General features: G+C 42.9%; 1 protein-coding gene and 1 long non-coding RNA gene across 5 annotated transcripts in view; one reads left to right on the forward strand and one right to left on the reverse strand.

The window, feature by feature from the left end:
* Window positions 1-1,362, reverse strand: part of RNF19A (ring finger protein 19A, RBR E3 ubiquitin protein ligase) — a 54,104-nt gene extending 52,742 nt beyond the window's left edge. For 2 of the 4 annotated variants that reach the window (XM_036337892.1, XM_036337889.1), the window contains exon 1: window positions 1,108-1,360. The gene's annotated coding sequence lies outside the window, so the exon portion shown is untranslated. Of the gene's footprint in view, window positions 1-1,107 lie in introns of all 4 variants that reach the window. The other 2 variants (XM_036337891.1, XM_036337890.1) reach the window with 2 other exon arrangements.
* A 3,733-nt stretch (window positions 1,363-5,095) lies between these two features.
* Window positions 5,096-24,076, forward strand: LOC118670676. The gene is made up of 4 exons (XR_004972432.1): window positions 5,096-5,201; window positions 8,995-9,141; window positions 11,597-11,714; window positions 23,974-24,076. It is a non-coding gene; the product is annotated as an uncharacterized LOC118670676 (long non-coding RNA).
* Window positions 24,077-27,011: the final 2,935 nt, after the last annotated feature.

Below are 27,011 nucleotides of genomic sequence, written 5' to 3' on the forward strand. Positions count from 1 at the left end.
AAGACCTTTCTTTACAAAAAAAAAAAAAAAAGTATTTTTTGTAAAGAGAGGGGTAGGGAGAGAGAGAAACGGAGAGGGAGAGAAACATCGATCGGTTGCCTCCCATATGTTCCGGGACAGGGGATCGAAGCCCCGAAACCTGGGAGGTGCCCTAACGGGGAATCCGGACAACGTTCAACCACCTGAGCCACAGCGGCCAGGGCGAGACCTTCCTTTCCCCCATTTACAGCCTTAACCACTCTCTCCCCTTCTTCTTCTTCTTTTTTTTTTTTTTTTTTTTTTTTTTTTTACTGCCCTTGTCGTAGGTTTACTGAACCCTAAACTTCTTTTCTTCCCATGAAGGGACAGGGAAGGAACAATGGTAGAAGGGAACTCCGATGACAGGGAGAAAATGCAAATTAAACATAGTGGCCTTCCTCGCTGGGGGGAGGCTGGGGACTCCCTGAAGATTTGGCAGGAGGGAGACAATCCTGATGGGCCCCCCTTAACACATGCTTGACCCCAAGACGGCACCCTTTCCATCGGTGAAATTTCTGCTTTGGAAGCGCTTGGCGGTCTTCTCGCAGGAGCCTCCCCCGGTGCATGGCCTCCCTCCCCCTCGCGCCCCCGCAGCGGGAGTTGGGGGGCGCAGGCCCCGGCTCCTCATTTGCAGCCAGGCCCGGAAACGGGTCCCGTTAGAGCCGATTTCACCCGTCAGGAATGCGCTCCGCCCCCGCCGCCCGCCGGGTCCCCCCGCGGCCGGGGCAGTCGGTGCCGAGGGGAGCGCCGCCCCGGCCCGTCACCATCCCGCAGGGCGGCCGCCCCCGGACGGCTCGCACGGGGCTCGGGCGGCTCCCACGCTCCGCCCCGGGCCGCGGCCACCCGGGCGCCAACGCAGGGCCGGGCGGCGGGCGCGGAACTAGACCGAGGCCTGACCCCGGGCCAGCGCCGGCCCCGGCCCCGCGCGGAGCACCGGCGGGGGCGCCTCTCCCGAGGCATTTCCGAATCCATTTCCGTCCCGGGGAGGGGCGCGGAGGCAGCGGGGGGCCAGAGCGCCTTGGATCGGAAGCGGGAGCCGCCCCTGCCCTCCCGCTCCCGGGCGTAGCCTCCGCTCGTCCCCTCCCGTACCTTCAACTCCTCAGGGCGGCGGGCGCGGGTGGCGGGCCAGCAGGCCCCTCTCGCGGCGGCGGCGGCGGCGGAGCAGGAGGAAGTATGGAGGAGGGTCCCGAAGACGCGCCGAGGCGCCTCTCAACCGGGGCGGGGGGACGGAGAGGAGGGGTCCCGACGGCCGCTTTCCCCAGCTCCTCCTCCGCAGCTCAGTCTCAACGGCCGCTCCCGGGAACCAGCGCCGCAACTGCCATTCTCCCCCGCCCGCCCTGCCTCCGCCCCCGCTGTCCCCGCCCCCTCCGCCCCCGCCCCGCCCCCCGCGCCGCCCGCGTGCCTACGTCATGGCGTCACGCCCACCCGGCCGGCGCGGGCGGCTTCGGGTGCAGCCGATGGCTCGCATACTCACCCCGCGCGGGTGCGGGAGCGGCCCGCCTGCGGCCCGGAGTCCCCGGGTCCCGGAGCGCGGCCCCCGCAGCAGGTCGCCCGGAGCCGGCGGCTGCCCCTGAGCTGCAGGAAGATGCTGGACTTGGGGGTTTCGCACGCCATGACGTATTCATGCCTCTGTCCTCCGGGCCCCCGGCTGGATGGGCGGCTCCGGGAGAGGGGGGCCGGGCGGGGCGGCGAGTCCTGCCACCGTCCGCTGCCCGCCGTCCGCTGTCCGCCGGGGAATGTCCCTCCCGGAGGGAGGCGCTCCCCCGCCCGCGCCCGGTTAGTGTCAATAGACCTCAGTCTTCCGCGGGGGCTGCGGGGAGCAGCCTGAGCCACAATTTAACACCCTACGCAAGGGCTCGCAGAATATTTTCCGCTGACTTTCCCCCCCCCCCTTCCTAATTTCACAAAGTCGTTTAAGTATTGAGAATTCATATTTCAGTTCTTAGTGATATATTCGGAATTACTTTAGCTTTGTTCCATCCCCTCATATTCTTTTTTAAAAATATATATTTTTATTGATCTCAGAGAGGAAAAGAGAGAGAGAAACATCAATGATGAGAGAGTCATTGATTGGCTGCCTCCTGCACATCCCACACCGGGCCGCAACCTGGGCATGTCCCTGACCCGGGAATTGAACCCGTGACCTCCTGGCTCATAGGTCCGTGCTCAACCACTGGGCCACACTGGCCGGGCCACCTCCTTGTATTCTTTAAGCCAGTTCATATCCCCTTTTGAGTTTTTTTAACCTAAGCATGACTTGCTATCAATTCTTAGTTGAGTAAATATTCAGTCCAGACCAGGTCCATTCCTTCCTAGTTTATTTCTCTTCAAGATTTAAATGTGCTCTTCCTTGGAATACTGAGAAATGGAATGTGATAGATGCTGGACAGAATGTCCCTTTGCCATCTGTTACTTAACTAAATATATCGCCCTTTCGGTCTTTGTGTTAGTGTGTTTAATTTAAATTAGAAACAAACCAAGGAATCATGGTCTTTCAGATGGTACTTGGTGTCTTTGGTAACCCAGTAAATGTTTACCAATTAGAAAACAAGCGAGGCAATTTAAGTATCTTTAACGACGAAACTAAAAGGAAGTAATGATGGGCATGTTTTGTTTTCATATATTGGAAATGTTTAAGCTGTTAGGCGTGTATTCCTTTAAATGCTATTTGAAGGCTGCCAGCAATTTAATCAAAGGGATAGTTTAAGCCTAAAGGTAGTACAAGAATAGTGATTTAAATGGATTTATGGAACAGTACTCATACATAATGTAATCCTTCTTGAAAATATGTCAACATGTTGAACAACGTTTCAGAACAGATGGGGCATGGGCTTGGGAGGGGGTTTTGAGTAAAGAGGCTGTGCTGGGTGGGAGTGGCCTGGCACACTGCAATTGTCATATGTTCCAGAATGCCTCTTCCTGCTTGTCTTCTTGAAAAGTAGAGGGATTTCCTACTCTTCACTAAGGCAACGTAAGTCTATTAAGAAACAAATCTATTGAACATCTCCACTTGAATCCCCAAAGGCACCTCAAACTTAGTCTGTCCAAGGCAGAATTTATCTTTTTCTCAAAACTTGCCTGTCTCATTCACCCAGGCCCAAGGCAGAAATCTAGGATTTTTTTTCCCAGGAAACCCTCCTTTTGGCCACTTCCAATTCAAAATTAGCAACCATGTCCTACTTATGATACATTCTAAACACCCCTGCACTCACTCTGCTATTGGTTTCAACTTTGGCTGCACGTAGAATACGTGGTGGAGCTTTAAAAAATCCTGATGCCCAGGCTGCATCCACCAGTTAAATCAGAATCTCTGAGGATGGTCCACAGGCGTCAGGGTTTTTAAGAATCACTCCCCAGATGATTCCAATGCACAGCCAAGGTTGAAAACCACTGCTACTGTCTCGTCATTTCCCACCGGATTCCTGCAAACGCATAATAATTGGCCCCTGGTGCCTTAATGTTTGGCGGCCTTCTCCATTCTTCCTCTATTCTAATCTACTCGACATTAATTTAATAAATACCGATTCAGTACCTGGTATGTTGGAGAGACAGATTTGTTATTATAGGCACTGGGAATTCAGTAATGAAAAAGACAGCCTTTGTTTCTGCTCTATGGAGCTTACATTCTGGAGTGGGGGAGCGCGTGCGGGGGGTTGGGGGGCGCCTTGGGGCCGGGGGTTGGGAGAGGCAGAAACCAAGTAGGCTGCTACTTCAGTGTCTCAAACTGAAGTCCACTCTGCTGACATTTGAGCTGTGTTCTCCAGGACAAGAAGAAGGAAAACAAGAGATGGGGAAGGCAGATGGAATAGCAGGTGCAAAGGTCCTAGCAAGACAAACTTGCCATGTCCGGGCAGCTAGAGGCTGAAGTAGCGTGAGTAAGAGGGAATGCGGCCCTAACTGGTTTGGCTCAGTGGATAGAGCATCAGCCTTCGGACTCAAGGGTCCCAGGTTCGATTCTGGTCAAGGGCATGTACCTTGGTTGCGGGCACATCCCCAGTAGGGAGTGTGCAGGAGGCAGCTGATCGATGTTTCTAACTGTCTCTCTGTAAAAAATCAATAAAGGACATTTTTTTTAAAAAGAGGGAATACAAAAGGCATGGGGTTAGAGAGAGAGAGGGAGTCATTATTAAAGACCTTTTAAAGTTCTGATAAGCAGAACTCTAAATAGTTGGTACGATGTGTGATTGACTTACCATTGCAAAGGATCACTCTGGCCCTAACTGGTTTGTTCAGTGATTAGCGTCGGCCGTGGACTAAAGGGTTGCGTGTTTGATTCTAGTCAAGGGCATGTACCTCGTACCTTGGTTGCAGGCTCAATCCCTGGGTCTGGTTGGGGCACCTGCAGGAGGCAACCAATCAATATGCTTCTCTCTCTGTCTCTCCCCCTCCTTCCTATACTCTAAAAATCAATCTAAAAGATATCCTCCAGTGAGGATTAACAACAACAACAACAAAGGATCACTCTGTTTGCTTTGTGGATCAGATTGTGGGAGAACAAGAGTGGAAGCAGGAAGACGAGTTAGGAGGCTACTGCAAGAATCCAGGAAAGAAATCATAGTTCTTTGGCCCAAGATGGAGACAGAAGTGAATGGTCTCGGTATTTGTTTTAGAGGCAGAATCTGTAAGGCTGTGTAGAATGGAATAAAAGTGGGAATGAGTGAAAGAGAACAACGGGGTTACAATAATAGCTACTCTTCATTGAGTACATAGTACATGTCAGGAACTGTCTAAGTGCTTTATAAATATTAAGCCATTTAATTGTCATAAGAATCCTAAGAGGTAGGTGCTATTATTATCCCTTCAATGTCTTAGGATTTGAAGCTCCAGATCCTAAGTAATTTGCTCAAGTCATGTAGTTGGTAAGTGGCAGAGCTGGATTTGGACCATACAGGCAGCCTGGCCCCTCCATTGGTGCCACAAAGTATGAATTTCTTCAGCTACATCAAGTTTTTGTGGTACCATACATCCTCCTTTCTCCTGTTGTTTTTTTTTTTCTTCTTCTTCTTTCTTCCTACTTTCTTCTTCCTTCTCCTCCTCCTCCTCTTCTGCCTGGCTCAATTACATTAACCTTTGCTTGTTCTTACAGGCCAAGGCAATCCACAGCAACCCTGTGCTCACCTCTGTAATTTGCTGTGTGAAGTACTTCATTGTTACGCGCAGGTCTTTCCCACTAAACTTTGAAGGTGAGGAACTTAATGCCAAGGAAAGAGCAAGGACAAGGAAAGAAAATGTAGCCATGCCCACGTGGCATGCCTTCCCTAAACATTGGGAGACACAAAAATGGTAAAGTGTTGTCCTGTCATGTTACAGGAGTACTGGGTAGGCTATTGGAGGCAGGAAGCTTTGCCTGGAGTTTGTTTCGCTGGGGAAAGAAATGCAACCAGGAGTTGGAGCTTGGGGCCTTTATTCCCACAGTCATTTAATGTGGTTTGGGGAGGCAGTCGTGGGACCTCATCCAGGAAGACCTGGGAGATTCTCAGTAGGCAGAGTTGACTCACTGGAATGTGCTACTTCCTGGCCACTCACCCTTATCCGTCATTATGTAAATAAATTTACTGAGGTCCAAGTTGGTTCCTTTTCTTTCTGGCAGGGTCATAGACATTTCTTCTTATACGGTTCTTTCCTTTTTCTCCTTTACAAGGTTTCAGCATTTAGGTTCTCGCTGTGGGGCCGTAGGAAAGTTACAGAACTCCTCTGACCCACAGTGTTGAGCCCAGTGTATACAGATGTGAAAGCTGTGCCCTGTGTCACCGCAGGACGTGCCACAGACACAGATCACGCATGGTGCCCTGTGGATGTGCTCCACAGTGGCCTTGCTCAACACACCATGGCTCCTTCCTCTCCTCAGATTTCCTTAAAGAATTCACTTTGGTCTATTACTTTGGGCCTTCATTAAGGGATTTATAAGAAAGTGCCATGGAGTTTGTGACTATAATAATCTCTCTAGCAAGATCTGGAAAGTATTTTTCCTCGGTTTTAGCACCTGATACAGTTATTTCCCTTGCTTATGATCTCTTGTTTTTGTCTTCTGAATACGTAATTGTGGAACTAACAGTGTTTCCCTTGGTTGTGAGAAAGCTTAGAGCCATATATGTGGCCTTCCGGTCTGTGTATAAGATCAGACAGGATGCGCTTTATATACATAACTCACTCCTGGCTTAAATTCTGTTTCCATTCCTTCACCAACTTCAGATTTTTTCTGGCGCTATATTATATGTATCTGTAACCCATCTGTTATCCTTTTTGAAGCAAGACAGGTATAAAAAAAAAATGTGTATGAACACATGCCCACAAACAAACTGGTCCTGATTTCTAGTTATATAACTGAAAGGGATTATTTTTAAATGTACACAAAGAATAATTTTCTCACTTACAAGATATAGTTTTAACAAACGAATAACACTTACGTAATACTGGATTTAGCTTTCTGTATTATTCTCTAGAAAGTGAAAATATTCCAGACAAAAGCAAACGAGAGATTGGGTTAATTTTCAAGCTGGGGTATTTTTAGATATGACCTAGAACCTTACACCAAATAATGTAACGAAGTACATTCACTCTTGAAATCACATAGCCTAATTAGGCAGCATTCAGGCTGTCACCTTCACAAGGAAATCCTGTGCCGATGGAGAGGAAGGCAGGTTAGGGAATCTGATGATAATGATGACCCATGAACAAGAGTCCTTGGTGACAAGTGTGTGGCCTCTAACAGTCTCTAGGCAACTGTTCTTCCTGATGCCTTGACAACATTGTGGGGTCTTGGGGGCCAATACCCTGTGGTTTGCAGCTGACATAAAACCACGTGACAAATTTCACCTCCGTGAAATCACGGAGGAGTACGTTTTACAACTAGTTTACTTAGGAGGTTGCGCTGAGTGTACAAGACTCAAAGCTAGATAGTCTATGGATGGAATACTAAGTTATTTTGTGAATACATTGGGCATCTAGTTAAATCTGCTTCAAAAAATTTACTCCAAATCTACAGAGATCGTGTTCTCTATAGTGATTTCTGCCCCTCTTCAGCAATAAAGTGGTGTTTCTTTTTAAAAAAATTAAGGTATGTACTTTTTTTAAGACATAGTACTATTGTATATTTAAGAGATTATAGCAGTTTTCAACGTTTTTATCTCATGGCACACATAAACTACTTACTAAAATTCTGCAGCACACCAATATATGTGTGTGTGTGTGTGTGATATATTGCTGATCTGACCCAAAAGTATAATTTTGATTGATTTCCTTAAAAATTACAATAGTAATTACCTACCCTTTTTGCTCCAAAGTGACTTTATAAAAAATTAGGTGCCTATGCTGGTATATAAGGATTTTTGGTACCAAGAATTAACCAATCAGACACAACCTTGTAATGTGATGTGACCAACAAGATGCAACTCTATTATATGAACTGTTTATTTATGCTTCAAGATAGCATTCACACTGGATGACTATTGTTGTGTTGACTGTTGTCATTATTTTTATTTGACAATATAAGGGAAAAGAGACCAGTGTCCCACTAAATAGTCAGGTATTGCATATTTTTAAAATTCTTACTAGCTTTTGAAAATACCAATTGAAAATCACTGGACTATAGTATAATGTAAACATACTAACTTTTATATGCCCTGAAAAACTAAAACAATTGTGACTTGCTTTATTGCAATAGTTGCTTTATTATGGCAACCTCAATATCCCCAAGGTCTGCATGTTACAGAGAGATGAATGTTCATAGATCAAGGTCCCATTACATCTGTTTCCTCATCTTTACAATGAGAGCAATAAAAGTACCTCTTTCTTGGGATTTCTGTGAGAATTAGATAAAATCCTAACTATAAAGCATTTAGCAGAGTGCCTGGCACATAGTAATAGCTCAGTAAATATTATCAAAAGTGTTATTTTCAGATGAGTGGATATTGGTTTCACTGGCTTTTATTTGAAGATGGAGTATCATAGAACAATAGAATTTTAAAGAAAATTATTCCTCCCTGTAATAACATTTTTTGAAGTTTTATTTTTATATTTTCCATTTCCTTTCAAATTGAGTTTAATATTTTTGGCAGGATCTCAGCACTGAAACAGTAAGAAGACAAAACATTTAAGCAGAGAGAGAACAGTGGGAAGGGGCAGTGTGGTATGAACTAACTCCTGCTGGACGTGAACAGCCTGTTTGGCAGAGTGCTACCTTCGTCCTTCTCTGCCATCTATCCTCTTCAGTGGAATTGTCACTTTAGCTCCATGTAGGCTAGCTAGGAAACTCATCAGCAATTTCCAAAAACAAGTCTATTTCTAGGATGGTTTCAGTTTTAAAAAAATCGCATCTACCTTTGCCAGGGGAATCCCATCAGAAATGTATTAGAAGACATATTTAAACAGTTATTTCCTAGTAAATGTGGTCAGAATCCAAAATGGCTAATTGAAAGTCTATGTGATCTAAAAAGATGGGCATGAGATGACATGTCATACCTTGAATGTATTAAATGATACTTGGGGATGGGGATGAGGGGCAGGGTAGAGGGGGGGGAGGATTTAGAACCCTTGGTTAACTTGTTGACATTCATACTTGGGAGTTTTCAAAGTGTGGAGCTAAAATGACTGTGCCAAGCCAACATTCCTATCAGTGATCAAAGAGAATAAGATTTTTAAAATAGTTGGATAACTAAACAAGGGAGAAAAATATCTGAAGTCTCAGGGCCAGAGATCTGTATTCAATTTCAAATAGTTTCTTAGGGGTTTTATATCCTGTGATAAAAGCAAAACTTTTAACCACTATGTCTCAAGGCCATGAGAGGAAAACTGAACAATTACTATGCGGCTGTGATTTTGAGATGGCTTTGTTCAAATAAAAATTCCCACACACTAAAACTGTGTTACCACACATTTTTTTACCAAGAGGAGGAAGGTGCCTAATCCAGATGATTTTGTATATTGTTGTTCCATACGTCACACAAGCCCTTTTATGTTATCTTCTTTGTGTTTCAGAGTTAAACAGAAGAGGAATAACTTAATAGCAAGCATTTTGAGATTTCAAAACAATACTTGAGATATTCTATTTTCAAAAGTACAAATCTGCAGTGCAATCAGATTCAAGGATTTGGATGACTAAAGCAGATGATCAGTCATAAAGAGGTATTTCCTTTGTTTCCATCTTAATATTACTGACTTATAAAGGCAATATGAAAATGAGTGTAGAGTTTTTTGTTTTCCTTCAAAATGAACAATGAAGTCCCTTGAAATATTACATTTTGAAGATTAGGAAAGCTGGAGGAGGGGGGAAGTTCCTTTAATTCTCTTCTCCTTTCAATCTCCACTCCCACCTCACTCCCATTTAACAATGAGTCACTATATTTTCTTTACTAGACTTCTCATGTACCTTTGCATTTATTTTTCACAAGTGAAAATTTTCCAGCCTGAGAAACCTAAATATGTGTATTTGAAAAATAAATGGCATGAAAAAATTTAAAACAAAATAAAAAGAACACATTTCAACAAGAGGCGATAAGAAAATTCATTCAAAAAACTCATCTTTTGCCGAAACCGGTTTGGCTCAGTGGATAGAGCGTCGGCCTGTGGACTGAAAGGTCCCAGGTTCGATTCCGGTCAAGGGCATGTACCTGGGTTGCGGGCACATCCCCAGTGGGAGATGTGCAAGAGGCAGCTGGTCGATGTTTCTCTCTCATCGATGTTTCTAGCTCTCTGTCTCTCTCTCTTCCTCTCTGTGAAAAATCAATAAAATATATTAAAAAAAAAAAAAGTTTCAAAAAACTCATCTTTTAAATAGGAAATCCTAGAAGGGAAAGTACATTTGATACTGAAGGCAAAGAACTTAAAAGGCTAAAGGGTCTTAGCAGAGAATTTGACTTTTGGTTCTTACAAAGAGGCAAACACACAGTAATTCTGGATTTTGACTACCTGCTCATTTGTCCCTCCCTTCGACCTGGCTAGTCCCCTGGTTCTTGGTCCTGGTCAAATTGTTATCTTTCCAATCAGGACAAGGTGCCCATGCCCAGGAATTCGGTTCTAGTTCTCTGCCCTCAATAACTCCAAATCTCCAGCTTGTTCCCTGGGTCCTCAAGCCCAGTATTTACAAGATCTTGGCTTCATCCTACAGCATAGAAGATAGAACACAACTCAAGTAACTGATAGATTTTCCATCATTGTTATTAATCCATATTGCACAAAATACCTGCAGGTGTTTGTGATGGAATATGGATTTGTGAGTATTATTATATATAGCAAATATTTATAGACGTTTATATGTGCATAAAGATCTGAATAGCTCATAATTTAAATGACATAAGACATGTCAATCATGTCGTTATCTAATTACCTTCCTTTTCCCCTCCTTTTAAAAATTCATTTAGTTAACAAACCAGGCTACAAAGAAAAACAAATCACAGTCCACGTCACATAATTTAGAGTAAAAATTTGAGTTGGATGCTTAGCCTGTTACAAAGCTATATGCTACACTGATGTTTTAAAGAGGTTCTTTGTCCTAAAGCCCTTAGAAGTACGTGTAATCTCCTGACCTTGACAGTCTATTGCTGCCTTCATTCTGTCTCCACCCTTAACCCCATTTTCAGCCTAGCCTCTATTGCTCTCATGTGCATATCAGACCCTCTTACCCCTTTTCCATTCTACTCTCTTGGTCATGTCAGTTCCCATCTGTCTGTTTTTCTGTTCTTGCTTCTGAACTTCAGAAAAATGATTCGCTTTAAATGCATGCCACCTAAACTCAAATTAGTAACCCCATTATTCATTTCTTGTTTACTACTAACAAAGCTATTCCCAGCATTTCCCGCTCTTCTAAGTCCCTATGCCCACACTCATTAATTTTATTTAACAAATATTAATTGAGAATCAACAATATGCCATGCACTGTCCTGGGTGATCGGTTTTACAGTAGGGGATAAAACAGATCCATTCGCTGCCCTAACAAAATCTATAGTCTAATGAGGGAAGCAGAGTGGATTCTCAGCCCTGGCTGGATAGCTGAGTTGGTTAGAGCACTGTCCAGAACGCCAAGGTATCAAGGGTGAGGTGCGGACAGAGCACATAAAAGAATCAACCAATGAGTGCATAAATAAGTGGAATAACAAATTGATGTCTTCTTCTCTCCCTTCCTCTCTCTAAAATCAATCAATAAAATAAATTTTTTAAAAGTAGTTTCTCGCCCTTCCTTTACTGGAACATCCAGGTCTTTGGGGAAGCATCAGCCCCCTCACCCTCCCTTCCCACATGTCATCTCTCGCTTCCTCTTCTTCACGTCTCTCTGTCTTTGGTCCAGACCCGGGGAAAATCCAGTATCATTTTCTTCCCCATGAGCTCTCGAATTCTTCCTTCTTTCCTCTTCTAAGACCTAACACCTTATGGTTCTTAATATTTTTTGTTCTGAAATAACTGATATTTATTTTAGACACTTTAAACTGTTCATATTAAAAACAAAACTGTATTTTGACTTTTTTTGATAAAAGAAATGTGGAATATATTTGCTAATATCTTTAAATTTAGAATTGGCAGTTTCTTTGAGTGCTAATCTTATATTTTTCCTTCTGAATTCTGTGTTCGGTCCCAAAATAATCAGTATGCGAGCCAGTGGATTGACATTCTTGGATCCGGTCTAAACATTCTGATGAACAGTTCCGCAGCAGATATGTCAGCATGACTTCTTTTTAAATGATTTTATTTGGATTGCCTTCCAGGTACTTTCTTTCTATTTTGCTATGAAAAAGTCCCACACATATAGGCTTGGGCTTTCAGTTTTTAATCTTAGACAAGCTAACAAATACAAAGAAAAATTATTTTCATTTTCTGATCTAATTTTGAATTGGTAAGGAAGAATGTTTCAGTATCTAAGAATTCTTACAAAATTTCCTGTTAGATTTAGTAATTACTTCTTATGCACTATTTTTTTGCATTGAGGAACCAGGAACCAGGCCTGCCGTGGGCCTGTCTCAGGTCAGCCAGTAGTGTATGGGTTCTTGACTTCATGCAGGAAAGATTTCACAAACAAGTCCAGGTGATTTTGAGAGTATGTTTATTTAAGCTGGGGACAGTGGAACAAAGGAAGGGCTTAAGGTAGAAGAAGCAACAGGAGAGAGAAAGTCAGAGGAAAAGGGGCCTTGGAGACAGGTTCAGGGAGTAAGCCTGGGATAAGCTGCCACTGCCCACTACTCCCCTGGTTGCAAGTCTCGTGGGGTCCTTTAGAATTTAGGAGAAAGAGAGCAGAGATACAAGGTGTGGCCGTACTCTAGCTAGAGTTTGCCATGGGTCTTTTGTCTTGAGGCTTTAATCTCTCTTTGGCTGGCCAGAATCCTAAGGGAGGTCTCAGGAGAGGGTTTTACCAGAATATTCATTAGCTTTCCAGGTGTGTTCAATATGTTAATTCATCAGAATGTACATATAGAGACCTGAGGCAGGGGGTGGGCTAGAAGGGGTCGATGGGGAAAAAGGGGACATACATAATACTTCCAACAATAAAATTTTTAAAAAATGTATATATAGAGATGTCAGGGGTTATTTTCTGGATAGATTTATTTTCAAAGAACGTCATCGAAGAGGGTCTGAGACCAGGCCGTTCTATCTGGGCACTGTCTAGAACAGCCGTGGGCAAACTACGGCCCGCAGGCCGAATCCGGCCCGTTTGAAATGAATAAAACTATTGAAAAAAAAGACCGTACCCTTTTATGTAATGATGTTTACTTTGAATTTATATTAGTTCACACAAACACTCCATCCATGCTTTTGTTCCGGCCCTCCGGTCCAGTTTAAGCACCCATTGTGGCCCTCGAGTCAAAAAGTTTGCCCACCCCTGGTTTAGAATGTGTAAACCATTTGCTATTAGGTGTCCTTGGTTGGGGAAATTAAAACTTTGTGATTCATTGTCTGGCTGTAAATTGCTCAAATAGTTTGGCCTTGTTTAATTGTTTTGTCTCAATTTCCCTTATTTTGCGTGTCAAGGAATTTTCCTAGCTTCTTACTATCCTGCCACAAACGGACAGTTGATATCTACTCCTGGCACAATTTACCTCCCTTCTTTGGGTTAGGAAAGAGGCTCTGCTTTTGACCACATCCTCAGTGTCCCAATTGCACATTTTGTTTAATGATCGTAATTGACAGTTTCTCAGAGCCTCGAGCACTTGGGAACTCCTGGTGGGTAAGCCAGCTCAAGCTGTTAGGAGGGCGGTGTTGGGGCTGAGAGAGCATTGGAAATGAACTGAAGCAAAAGAGGCACCTCCTATCAGGGAGATGTCTGCAGTCAAAATCAATTCAGCCCTGGCCGGGTAGCTCAGATGGTTAGAGCATCATCCTGATACGCCAAGGTTATGGATTTGATCCCCAGTCAAGGCATATACCCTAGTATAAGAATCAACCAATGAATGCATAAATAAGTGGAACAACAAATTGATATTTCTCTTTCTCAAATCAATAAATAAAAATTTTTAAAAAATCATCAATTCCAAAGGACTAAGTGAATTTTACTTCACTTTGGAGTACGTCTACATGCAAAGGGTTCGTCTAAGAAGCCTGAGGTGACATGTAGGAATGCAAATCTTAGATCAGAGAGGCCCTGAGGAATTCTGGAAGCAGGTATAGCCCCATGAAAGGTTCTTCTATGAACCAGATGAGGGAGTCATAAAGGAATCCGGACCCCTCAGATAACACAGGCACAGCACAGAGTCTTCAGTTCCAGTAAGAATGTTAGGGAGTAGGTATCTAGGAATGTGGGTGGGTAAAAGGCTCATCAGACCACTTGGTTACATGGTGATGGTTAGTCAGGGCTCCCACTGAAGGGCTCTATTCTAAAACACAGGCCAGCTGAGACGGATTCTAAATGCCCCCTAGAGCTGTCCTGGCTACTACTCTTCCTCCCCTCCCCTCCCCTCCCCTCCCTTCCCCTCCCCTCCTCCTTTTTGTTAATCCTCACCCACAGATATTTTTCCATTGATTTTTAGAGAGAGTGGAAAGGAGGGGGAGAGATGGAGAGAAAGAGAAACATCGATGTGAGGAAGACACATCGACTGGTTGCCTCTCGTACACGCCCCAACCAGCACTGGGGATTGAGTCTGCAACCGAGGTAGGTTCCCTTGACTGGAATTGAACCCAAGACCCTTCAGTCCGAGGGCTGACACTCTAACCACTGAGAAAACGGGCTAAGGCCTGGCTACTACGCTTTCATTGGCCATGGGAGAGGGGTGAAATGGTGTTCTCTCATCCAGAACAGTTGATACAAACTAAAGTGGGGGCAAAGGTTGCCAGTGACTGACCTGAGACCATAGGACAAAGCTCATCTCTCTCTCTCTCTCTCTCTCTCTCTCTCTCTCTCTCTCTCTCTCTCTCTCACACACACACACACACACACACACACACACACACACACGCACGCACGCACACACACACACAGCTCTGGGCTAGAAAGGCTGCCCATTTATCAGTGGTACAACATGTGACAAAGGAGTTGGGTTAATGAGGGGTCCATTCTTTCGCAGCAGAGTCTACAGGTCTTATACCACCTGGTTATAAAGGGTCATGTTTTGGCAAGACCAAAACCAGGATGGGTCTGAAAGAAACAAGAAGAAGAGATTTAAAAGAAAAAATAAGAAAGTTCCATTTTCTTGGCTAAAAAAAAAACACTAACAAACCACACAAAAACATTACCACTTGCATAATTACAAAAGGCCTGACTTAGCAACCATTCATGAGAAAAAAAGACCTGGGTTTTTTGTTGGTAATATACAGTGTTTAAAAAAAAAATCCAATGAAATCTTAAATTGCATTAGTATAACGTCCAGATAAAGGGAGCAAAAATAGCCCTGGCGAGGTGGCCCAGTCGGTTGGAGTGTCATTCTGTTCACTAAAAAGGTCATGGGTTCAATTCCTGGTCAACACACATTCCTAGGTTTTGGGATTTTGGTTGGGACATGTGCAGGAGGCAACCAATTGATGTTCCTCTGTCAACATTGTTTCTCTCTCTCTCTCTCTCATCAATAGGCATATCCTTAGGTGAGGATTTTTTAAAGGGAGCAAAAACAAAAGATGGTCTCACTGAACTCAGCGGTGGTCAGGCCTCATCTGGAGGCTTAGTGCCTTTTAAGGAGACACACACACAAACGAGCATGAATCCAGAGAAAGACACTTAGGCTGGAAATCTTGTAGCCTAATATGCAGTCAAAAGTACTTGTGGGCTTGGCCGAAAGAGAAAATGCTGTCAGGAATGTGTCTGCCGGCACTTAAAGGACCATCTGATAAGGTAGTAGCCTTAAGGTTTGTTAATCTGTAGGGCAAGCTGAGAACTAGATTTCAGTTTAATGAAAAGCAGGCATTTTAAAGAATCAAATCTGTATGACAAAATTCAATACTTTCCAAAATCATGAACTATCCATCACTGATCACATCCCAGTGGATGTCAGATGGCCCTGTAATGGAGCGGGGAGGGGAGCTGAAGGTCTTCCCAGCCCCACGAGCCCATAATCATCTCAGCCACCCATGTTCCTGCCTGAACTCCGTCCCTTCCCATGTCTTCCAGGCTTTGCTCCCACAATCTCCCTGTCTTCTCTAGCATCTTCACTTTTTCTTTCCCCAAAGATTCTTTCCCATTTTTATGTGTAGAGAAGGAAACAACTTCCCTGGGGCTTTTGGTTTTGCTTTCTACTTTTGGCATTCTACTTTCTTTGGGGGACTGCCTTCCTGCCCCATTAGGGGTGATCATATGACCCGAGCCTGACCTATTAACGTTTTGAACATAGTTATTTCAAGGATGGGGACATGACCCAAGTTGTCCAATGAAAATCAGTTCTAAGATTTTTACTGGAACTATCAGGAACTGGTAGGGCACTTATCTGTTCATCACAAAGCTGGAGTTGCCAGAAGCCAGCATATGGAAAGAGGCTATAAGAGATGGAAGCCAGCACAAAAAGTGGGTGTGAGGACAGGGAAAGGTAAAGAATATCCTGATGATATTGTCCAATCTCCGACACTTTCCGGTTACACAAGCCAGTACATTCCCTCTTTGGTTTAGGCCACTGACTCTTGAAGCCAGAGTAGTCTGAACAATATGCTTGTGCTTTCAGTTTCTTTCTAACTTCCCTCTTTTCTTCTCACTCCTTTGCATGGTTTCCAGGGCCCATAGCAACTTGGCCCTGCCCACGTCTCCGGCTTCATCTCTCCACAGCCCTCTCCACTTTGCTGTAGACACACAGCCCGGGTAGGGAACGGGCAGGCTGCCTCCGAGGCTGCATGGAGTCTGACCCCCTTGCAACATTTTTGCAAAGCCCTTTCTTTTCACTCCTAAATGCTTTTGTCGCTGAGTCTGCCTTGCCCATTGACCTGTCTGTTTTTCTCTATGGCTTCTCCATTTTTCTGTTCTTCAGATTAGAATCTTGGTAGTCTAAGACATACTCCTCATCTAGGCTAGATGCTGGTGATATAACAGGGAAGTCAACGTTCACAGCCCCTACCATTTTTTCTTACGTCCGGGGGGGTGGGGAAGGGGGGTGTGCGTGGGGAGGGGTGCTAACTGAGGCAGCTTTATATGAATCATAATTCGGAGAGAATCCAAGCAGCTGCTCTTCTGAACCTTGATTTCACACAGTGTAGAAAAGCCATCATCATACTCTCAACAGCCACATTTTCCCATCGCAGGTGTATGATATGAAATTCAAAAGGAACAAAACATAGTGGGAAACTCTCTTTTTACTTCCCTGGCTCAGTTCCCATACCTTCAGCACCCCTCCCCCAGGCAGCTGTTATTATCAGTGTCAAATGTATCAATCCCAAACAAGTTTGTGCCTGTTCAAGCAAATGCAGATCATATATATATATTATCTCCTCCCTACCCCATCCCTTTTACAAGTCATAGTTTTTGAACCTTGCTTTTTTACTCAATATATCTTAGAGAAATAGTATATCAGTACCTACTGTTCTTTTGAATGGATTAGTAATACTCAACTGTATAGATGCACATATATTATTTAAATAACCTCCTATTGATGTACCTTACATTGTCTCCAGTATTATGCTCTTACCAACAGATCTGCAAGTATTTTCTGAGTTACATATTATTGCATGCACATTGTGAATGATCTGTAAGATAAATTCCTTAAAGTGGAATTGTCGGGTCAAAGGATATGTCCATTTCCAAATTGATATCTGTTGTCTATTTATTCCCCAAAGTGAGCATATAAATTAACAGTCTACGAACAATAGATGAGTGCTTGTTTCCCAACAGCCTCTTGACAAAGTCTGTTGTTAAACATTTTGGTTTTTGCAAACTTGTTAACTGGCATATTTTATTGTGAGGTTAAGTATCTGTTTGTGTTGAAAGTCCACTTGTATTTCCTTTCCTTTTCTAGAACTATTTGTTCATGTCCGCTACCCATTCTTCTGTTAGATTAGTGACCTATTGATTGGTGTAAGCTCTTTATATTTTATGGAAAGTAGTCTCTTTCCTGCCATATATATTGCATTTTTTTTTTCAGCTTGCTATTTAACCTTTCATTTTGTTTATGGGATTGTTTTTTTTTCTTTTTACTTTGTCTTGTTTATTTTTGCCAAAAACATGACTCTTTTCTCTTTTTTCATCCTTAATATATTCAATCTTAAAATTTATTCCTTCTTACGATTTCTCTGATGGAAAGGGAGAATGAACAGAGCATTCATAGTGATGAACTACAAGTGACTAAATAAGCACATAAAAAGTTCAACCTCACAAATAAAAAATGGAAATTAGGTTTTATATTTTACTCCAGCAAATTAGCAAAGGTAGAGTGAATCCAGTGTTGCTATAATCTGTTGGCAGGAGTGCCAATTAATCCATACATTTGGGAAGCAAATTCTCAGTAAGTATCAAGAACTCTGGAAAAAAAAAAAAAAGCTTTATGCAGTCATGGCATGTCTAGGAATTTATCCTAGGGTTAAAACCATCAAGATGGACAAAGATTAATGCATAGAGATGTACTTCAACACAGCACTATTTTACCAGGAGAATTGATGGCAATTTGAAAGCTGTTGTCCGACAAGTAAATCACAGTGTATCCATACCAACTAAGGCCACACAGCTACAAAAATGAAGCTCAGAGCTATTAAGGCCCGGGAAGATTCTCACACTATTATATTAAAGACATGTTACAAAATTGCTTAAGCAGTGAGAGCTCAAATGCATAAAAATATATGGAAAACTAGAAAGAAAATATGTCAAAGCAGTGGTTACTTGAGTTTAGAGAGATTGTGCACGGTATTTTTCTTTTATGTGATTTCTCAAATTTTATAATGTACATGTATTATATAGTCTGCTAAAAATCAAAGTCAAAATTAGCACATACTCAAAAAATGTAAACCTATTTCTAGAATTTACTTTTTTTCTTTATCTCTTTCTACTGTGACCATAGGCCTTCATATGTTTTTGTGGTTTTTTTTTTTATTCACATTGGTATTATTGTAACGGTCTCTATGACCCAGTCATCTTTCCTCCTCTGGTGTCCTCCAGTATTCTGTTAGATTACTTGAAAACATTGTCTGTCATTACTCAAGACCCCACAGCAGCTTCCTCTTCCCTATTGCATGATGTTTAAATTACTCAGACTAGTACACCAGCCCTTTATAATTTGGCCCCACTCTACTGAAATCATCCAAGTGTATTTCCTTCTATTTCCAGGAAAGCTCTGTACCCTAGCTAGAGTGCCCTGGTTATTACTTGCCCCACCCCATGCCCTTTCTTTGACCCTGTTCATTCTATTCACTGTTCTTGTAACTGCCTTCCTCATGCTCCCTTTGTCCCCAAATCTTACTCATCCTCAGAAGGTTCCATCTCCTCCATGTCAACCTTTCCCCTCACCCTTGGCTGAACTCTCAAAGCACATCCTTTAATCACAGCCTCAATCGAAGGCTCCACAGCTCTGCCATCATTGCTTGTGTGTGAATATTGGCTTCCTAACTGTTTTGAAGGCTCTGTGAAGGCAGGCCACACTAATCAGAACCTTCTTTTCTCTTCCCACTCGGTTTCTGCTGATTGCTAAGCAGAAGGTAAGGCCTGGCTGACTGGTGAGGAGGCTGCTGTGATGAGCAGCTTCTTGGGCAGTGTCTTCTTTTCTCCTTTCTTCTGTTCCTGCCTGGACACCTGACTTCTGAGGAGGCCCTGCCCAGTGGCAGAAGCAAATTAGAGGAAGCCCTAGAACAGTGGGGAGCTTTTGGGGGGAGCATTGAGGGAACTTTAAAAATATGGCTGTTTGTTCTCCCCGTGCCCCTCCCCACAGCTGAGGTTTAGAATTTAGCTGGCCCAAGGTGGGACCGGCATTGATATATTTTTATAAGCTCCCTAGCTGGTTCTGATGGCTTCACTACCAAGTCTTTCTCCTTTTGAGCCCCAGCCCCTTTGGCATGCACGCATTCCGGCACTATTCTGTCTTGTTTCCAGGCAGGAAGTCATCCTAGAACTGGCCAGAGACTCCAAAGAGAGGCAGTCTTTAGATAAATCCTTTGGCATCAGCGAGAGCCTTTGTTGTTTTTCAAAGGTGTTTGCTTTCAAATTGACAACTGTCTGCAGTGGAGCCTGCTCTGAAGATTGCCGTGCCTGCGCTGCCTTCCAGTCTAGGCTCTAGATAAGCTCATGGGCAGACAGACCAGACTAGGGCTAAAATAAACTCAGACACCCCCAAACAGAGCACTGCTGTTACACAGTACAGCAGGGTGATTAAAGCAGCCTGTTTCATATGGAAATGCAATACGTTATTTGTGTGGCAAAGTGAGAACAAAATGTCCAAGAAAAGAGAATAAATATGTACAGATTGGAAAACCTTAACCATTATAAAAGTTTTACTAATGTATCAGTACGTAGCTCCCTTTTTATATAAGAACAAAACGACAGCAGCAGTAATAATAATGATGAACAACTTTTAGCACTAACTGTGCACCAGATACTCAATCTAAAGGTTCTATCTGGATTGATTCATTTAATCTGACAACCCTACAAGATAGCTGCTGGTATTACCCTCGTTTTCTAAATGAGGAGATTGAGGCACTGCATTGCTAAAGAATTTGCTAGCTGGTAAGTGGCAGAACCAGGATTAGAAGACGTTCGGGGCTTCTGTTCTTAACAACTTACCAGGGCTAATTCTTAGTTCAAAGGAAAATTGGATTTTTTGAAAATCAAAGGTTTCTCAAATATCCAAGTACACATTAAATATTTTCCATTATCTTAAGTTTTATAATCTTCAGTGGAAATTATTTCAAAGTATCCTGTAGACATCACTGCTTCCTTCAAGGACACTGAACACAATTTAACTTTTACTTAAAGCCTCCCTGTTAGCATCATAGACATTAATTTGGGGGGAGGCTAGATGGAGCCTGACACTCTCAGGCTTTTTAAGGTTTAGAGTTAGGTCACTCTGATCCACGCACTGGACAATTGCGGTGTCTGTCTCCCCCGAAGCCCCTCCTACAGGTGACTGGCTGATAATAGTCCCTGCTGAGGCATTGGCCCAACAGCTGTGTTCTGATCTAAGCAAACTTGAGGCATCTCAGCCACAGCAGATGATGCGAAGAAGGCCCCTGACCTCAGCAGCCCTGTTCTGGACCGGCCAGCAGTCTACTATATGAACCAGTGGGCAAAATTTAGCTAAAAATGGGCACAGTGGTCCAGATTCTCCCTTCGGGGGGTTTGCCCTGGGAAGTACTGGTTTGCAATGGGAGCTAAAGGAGTGTATAGAGAGAGCCCATGAGGCAGAGCAAGCAAAAGTGACAGGAAGCAGATAGCAGTCCTGAGCAGGGGCTGTGAGGTGGGGAGAGTACCCAGCTGGCTATGGAGATGAGTGCAGGGGGCGTGGCCAAGATAAGGGCAGGTGGCAATGAGGGGACTGCCACATTCAGGCCCACCCAAAGACTTTGGCATTCCTGACAATAGGAAAGCACCGTGCTGTGCCAACAAACAACAAAACTGAGTCTGCTGCTTGCGACAAGAGCTGGCAGTTTACAAATTCCAAAGAGAGGATGAGGAAGCCAGATGGGGGCAGGCAGAGAGGCTGAAAGACCCCTGGGCGCAGCCAGAGGAGAGCTGAATCACGTAAATGAACTAGTTCATCAGTAGGTGAGGATGCACGAACTCCCGATGCTGAAGTCCCGGGTAATGTGGATTCTTGTTGGCGTCCTGGGTCCAGTCTTCCTCAGGTCTGGCTCCACTAGACGCCTGTTCTTCCAGAGGCTTGGTGATTTGGCCTTTCGTGGTTCCCACGAGGCCCTGTGGGGCTGAGATCCTTGTGTGTGTGTTTTTTTTAATTCCTTGGAACTCCTTCCCCTAATATTAGATGTAACTTGAGCTGTTCCTCGGAACAAAAAGAGCCTAACAAAAATACTCTACATGGCCCCAGATTGCTCTTTTCCCCGGCCTCCCTCCCCCCCCCCCCCTTGGAATTATTGTTGTCCTATTTTTAGTTTTTCTGTTTCTTCCTTTGCTGCTAGGCTGTCAACCATCACTTTTTATTGCTGTAGTTGGCTTGCTTCTAGCCATTCTCTCTTTGTCATTAAGGCTACTTGTAGACAGGGCACTAGATCCACTAGCTTGGTGGGGCTAAAAAAAGTAAAAGTAAACAGGTAACAGGAAGGCTGAATTTTATAGCGTGCGACTATCTCAGTATAGCTGTGATAAAAATTAAATAAGCAATGAGAGCGTTTTAGTGTCACATGAGCTTTACGATATAGTGTTTGGAAATGCACTTTGACTGTGCAGATGTCTTTCTTGCTTACTTTCTTACGTTTGGTTCCAGTCCAGTCAGTGAGGGTTTTCCTAAAGTATCCCTTGGTTCTGAGGAACCATAACCCACGAGCCAGCAGCGTAAAGGAAACAAGATTTATTTTAAGACATTACGCAGAACTCAACCAAAGAAAGTAAGCATGCAAGACAGCCTCCCTCTCCTCGATGCTGTCTCTCCATCTTTCTCTCTCTCCCTGGAGTTTCCTGGTTTCCTAACCTCACCTTGTCCTTGTTTCACATCTGCTGCACATTCCTCTCTGCAGACTATTCTGCTTCTCTGTCAGGTTTTTAGTTTCCTTTTCCTCCTAACACTGCCTTGCACATGGCTTTGGGGCTGCCATGCTGCTGATTTTGGCAACTCTTCATGACCTCACATCTGTAATGCCAACACCTTCCGATTCAGCCTCTCTGTGTCCGAGAATACGATTGACCCGTTTTGAGCCGTGTGTCTGTCTGCCCCTGATCAAATGAGATGGTCAGAGAGCAGTGCCGGGCCCCCACTCCTGAAGGAACACCCTTCCGGCCTGCAGGCAGCGCTCTCAGGAGAGTTTGGCAGGGAGGAAGTGACTGGCATTTCAACCAGAGTGAAATTTCTAAATTTCTGAGCTCTGATAGGTGCTGTGTTATTACATGTTTACTCTTCCTCTTTGTTATTCGCCGTTCAGCACTTACAGTCCCTACTAACAATAAACAAATTGTTAGGTGCTATCACCTATCACCATCTAGTCTAGTCAATAGTCATTATTTTGGTTTTCATATATGTACAAATACAAAAACATATTAAAGGTGGGTCTCCCCTTCAATATTTTTCTGTCATCTCTCAGGATCCTGTTACTCACTTATCTTTGTAAAACTGTACTCTGGGTTAAACCAACAATGCAAATTCATTTTTAACAACAGAGCTAAAAGTTGTTAATGTTTCAGTAAAAACCACTTTAAACACCACATTGCATCTACACAGGGATGCTTTCCTGACCAACAACTTGTCACAAATGCCGGGGTGACTTTACAATTTGTCTAAAACCACTGCTTTCTACCATGTTCTTTTCACAAAAGTATGAAATAATTATGAGTCAACCATGGGTGGAAGCATTTGTTATTAGTTTTTCAAAAGATGCCAAGTGCTAGAGGAAATTTTTCTCCTAGGCCAAGAACAGTTCTATTTTAAAAACAATAAAATGCAAATTAAACGTTTCTTCATGTTTTAGTCTAGCATTTGAATGGTACTAAACAGTTTTTCAAGACGTTTTCTCATGCATGATTGAATTTAATGTTCAAAATAAAGTTCTGGTGTTACTAGTATCATTTTATAGCTGGAAAACGAGCTCAGAGAAGTTATTTGACTTATTCAAATCACGGTGCTTTGTGCTTCAGATAAAAACTAAAGCCGTTTTACTCTAAATCTTGTGGTTTTGCATGACACTTTGCTCTTTCCTTACTTTATCCTTAGACTTTTGTGGGGAGGAGAGGCATCAGTATAAGTATTTCAAAATCCGCAAATTCTCAGTATACAGTCCTCGGGATAATCCTGATTTGTTTTTCTAACTCCATGGCCCATACATGGATAATACTATAACAAAACTATCGCCTACTTATTTATGAAAAATTAAAAGTGATAGATTGAGGGTTACCACAGCCTAGTACAAAGTTTGATCTATCCCTCACAGTTGAAATCACATACAGTATTTTAATTCAATGTAACCTTTTCTAACTCTTTATTTTGTCAGGGACATAACATTAATTAGTGAGATTAAAATAAAATGCAAATTCCAATGAAACCATTCTTGGACAGAATAACTCTCAGTGCCATCTAAAAAGACCAGATTAGTCCTTGAAGTGATTGGTTGTGGTAGTTAAAAGAAGAAATGTTTTCAAAGGAGATAAGTGTGTTTGCTATTTATATGTACGTAGATCTTACTAACTACCCACGTGTTATTATTGCTAAAGTAGGCAAATAGGGTTTCTGAGGACACCCCGCCCTTCACCCTTAGCAGTTCAAGTTACTCTAGGTATCCAAAAGTAATAAAAAATTTTAGCTCTTTAAAAGTCTCTAATTCAGATTTTTCATTTATTTAAATTTTTCTGTCCACTAAGTCTAAAATGAGCAGAGTTTTGCTGTGTTTATTATTATACAACGGCAGACATTTGTTGAAATTTAGGTTGTCTGTGTGCACCATTTACTAAATTTTGTTAATATTACATTGGCTGCTTTATTACAGGATTCCCAAGACTGTGTTAAGCAGAGCAATTATAATAGTTTAGAGAGTATGAGCAAGAAACAACCCACATGTAATAAAATATGAAGAAAAAGAGGGCACCTGGAACATGTGAGTTATTTTTCTTTCAAATTAATTTTTTTAGCTTTATTATTTTTAAAAAATTATCTTTATTGTTGAAAGTATTACAGATGTCGTTTGTTTTTTTTCCCCCCCATTGACCCCCTTCATCCTGTACCCGCCCTCCCCAGGACTTCACCACACTATTGTCTGTGTCCATGGGCTATGTATATATGCATGTAAGTTCCCCAGTTAATCTCTCTCCCCCACCCCCACCTTCCCTCTGAAATTTGACAGTCTGTTCCATGTTTCTATGTCTCTGAATCTATTTTGTTCGTCAGTTTATTTTTTTTTTTATTAGATTCCATATATGAGTGAGATCATGTGATACTTAACTTTCTCTGACTGGATTATTTTGCTTAGCATAGTACTCTCCAGGTCCATCCATGCAAATGGTAGGAGTTCTTTCTTTTTTTACAGCTGCCTAGTATTCCATTGTGTAAATGTACCACAGTTTTTAATCCACTCATCTGCTGGTGGGCACTTGGGCTGTTTCTAAATCTCAGCTATGGTAAATTTTGCTGCTATGAACATAGGGATGCATATGTTCTTTCTGATTGGTGTTTCGGGTCAAATTCTTACTTCTTTATGTTGACTATATTCCTACTCTTTGTTTAAAAGCATGTAGTATCACTTTGGGAAGAAATACGACCTGCACATTTAGCCAGCTATTTAGGGGAAAGGAAAGAGAGCACAGCCGATGGGCAGAGCTGAAGCGGGGAGAGCTGCAGTTTGAAGCAGAGAGGAAAACAGGGACCCACGTTTCTATCTTTCTATTCTTTCATCTTCTGTTTGAGGATTTCATTTGCAAGGTCCAAGGTGGTCTAATTTGCCTGCCAGGCCCGCCGCTATGATGTTTGTGCTGCAGGCAGTGCGAAGGAATGGGGAGGGAAAGGAGACCAGCCCCGCATTCCTGTGCTTTTAAAGAGACTAACTGGAGGCCCCACAGAACACTTCTATGATAATTTAGTCACAAATCCACAACTGGACTGGGATATATAACCCCTTATTTCAGGCAGTAATGAGCCCAGTTAAAAATGGAGTTCTGGAAAAATTGCCATTTTGCAACCATCATGGGAAAGACTAATCTGGATAAGAATCACTAGAGAATGTTCAATCCGGGGAGGAAAGTCTGCTGAAGAGAACATTTATATGGCCTGAAAGTATTTCCTCCCAGATTGCTTATTGGTCACAGAGGGGGAAGAAAGTATACAGTGGAGAAACCAGACAGCATCCTGACCCCGTGATGGAGATGGACATAACCAGCAGCAGGAGACGTCATGTGGCCTCCAGATGTGACCTTGTGAAGGACACGAAGTCGCTTCCGTGCTATTCCAGCTGGGAAGACATAACCTGAATCTAATCATGAGAAGGCACCAGACAAATCAAAATGAAGGAACAGTCCGTAAAAGAACTGACCTATCTATACTTTTAAAAAATTGTCAGTGTCATGAAAGATAATGGAAAGCTGATAAACTGTTCCAGATTAAAGGAGGCTGAAGAGACATAACAACCAAATTCAATTCATGATCCTGGACTGCGGCCTACACTGGCAGAAAACAAAATTCTATAGGGGACATTTGACTAAAGTGGTAGGGGTGTTTCACAGAGAGAATGAATAGGACCTGCTGACTAAGTATTGAATCTGTTTTCTTCTCTAGATTCTTAGAGCCATTGTCTTAATTCAGGCTCTCAGCATTTCTCCCCTCAGCCTATTTCTAGAACTTTCCAAGTAATTTCACATTGTCTTTCCCTTCCCATCTGTCTGCCATATTGTCACCAGAGTGATTTTTTGAAGCACAAATAGGATTATGCCGTAGTCCCTGTCTTAGTCCATTCAGGCTGCTATAACAAAAATAGTATACACTAGATAACGTATAAACAACAGACATTTATTTCTCACAGTTCTGGAGGCTGGGAAGTCCAAGATCATAGCGCTGGCAGATTTGCTGTCTGATGAGGACCCACTTCCTCACTGAGGGCCGCCTGTCTTCTGGAATCTCACATGGAGGAAGGGGCAAACGAGCTTTCTTGGTCTATTTCACAAGGGCATTAACCCCATTCATGAAGAATGGAACCATATGACCTGATCGCCCTTGGAAGGCTCCACCTCCTAATACCATCACCTTGAGGATTAGGATTTTAACATATGAATTTGTGGGGACACAAAGATTCAATCTGTAGCACCCCTAATTAGAAATCCTCTGTGGCTTGCTATTGCCTATTCCTAATCTGCCATACGAGACGCTTCTCTGCACGGACCCAGACTTCCTTGTGGGTCATTTCTTTCTGGCACTCCCCTCTCAAATGGCTCCAGTTATTGATTGGTCCTCCACCTTCAGTAGCCATGACGTAACACCCAGGATGACATAATGAGGACAAGGATGGGATGGAATAAGCCAGTGAGATAGGCAGTTACTTTAAAGCTTTTACCTAGTTTGAAATATAGGCGTGGCTGTCATGTGAAATGACTCCATTCCGATTTTTTCAAAGAAATTAATTTTTCAGAGAAATAAAGAAGTGCCTACTACTTGTGCCAACTCAAGGAAAGGGCAAATGAAGATGGGCTTGTTGGCTGACTTCCATCCTAATATTTCCTGTGAGGGTATTAGATGCTGCCAGCTAAGGATCTCATTAGCTTAGTCCAAACTATTCTATCAACAGCCATTTTCCTCTGTCACAGCTGATGCTGAGAGTCGTGTGTCATAAAACGCCATATACTCCCAAAGTTTAGAACCCTGGCTGAATGAAAATAAATCACTGTTGTTGAATCAAGTGAGCCATGGGATTCCCAAGAGAAGTTTCCTTTATATTTTATAGTTATGTGGTAAAAACTCATGATTTTCCATACCCATGTGGCTTTTCTGCTTATTCCCTATAATTTTTCTAAAACGTTATTCCATCATTCTATTCAATAAAAA

The sequence above is a fragment of the Myotis myotis genome, unplaced genomic scaffold (genome assembly GCF_014108235.1).
Source record: "Myotis myotis isolate mMyoMyo1 unplaced genomic scaffold, mMyoMyo1.p scaffold_m19_p_16, whole genome shotgun sequence".
NCBI lineage: Eukaryota > Metazoa > Chordata > Mammalia > Chiroptera > Vespertilionidae > Myotis > Myotis myotis.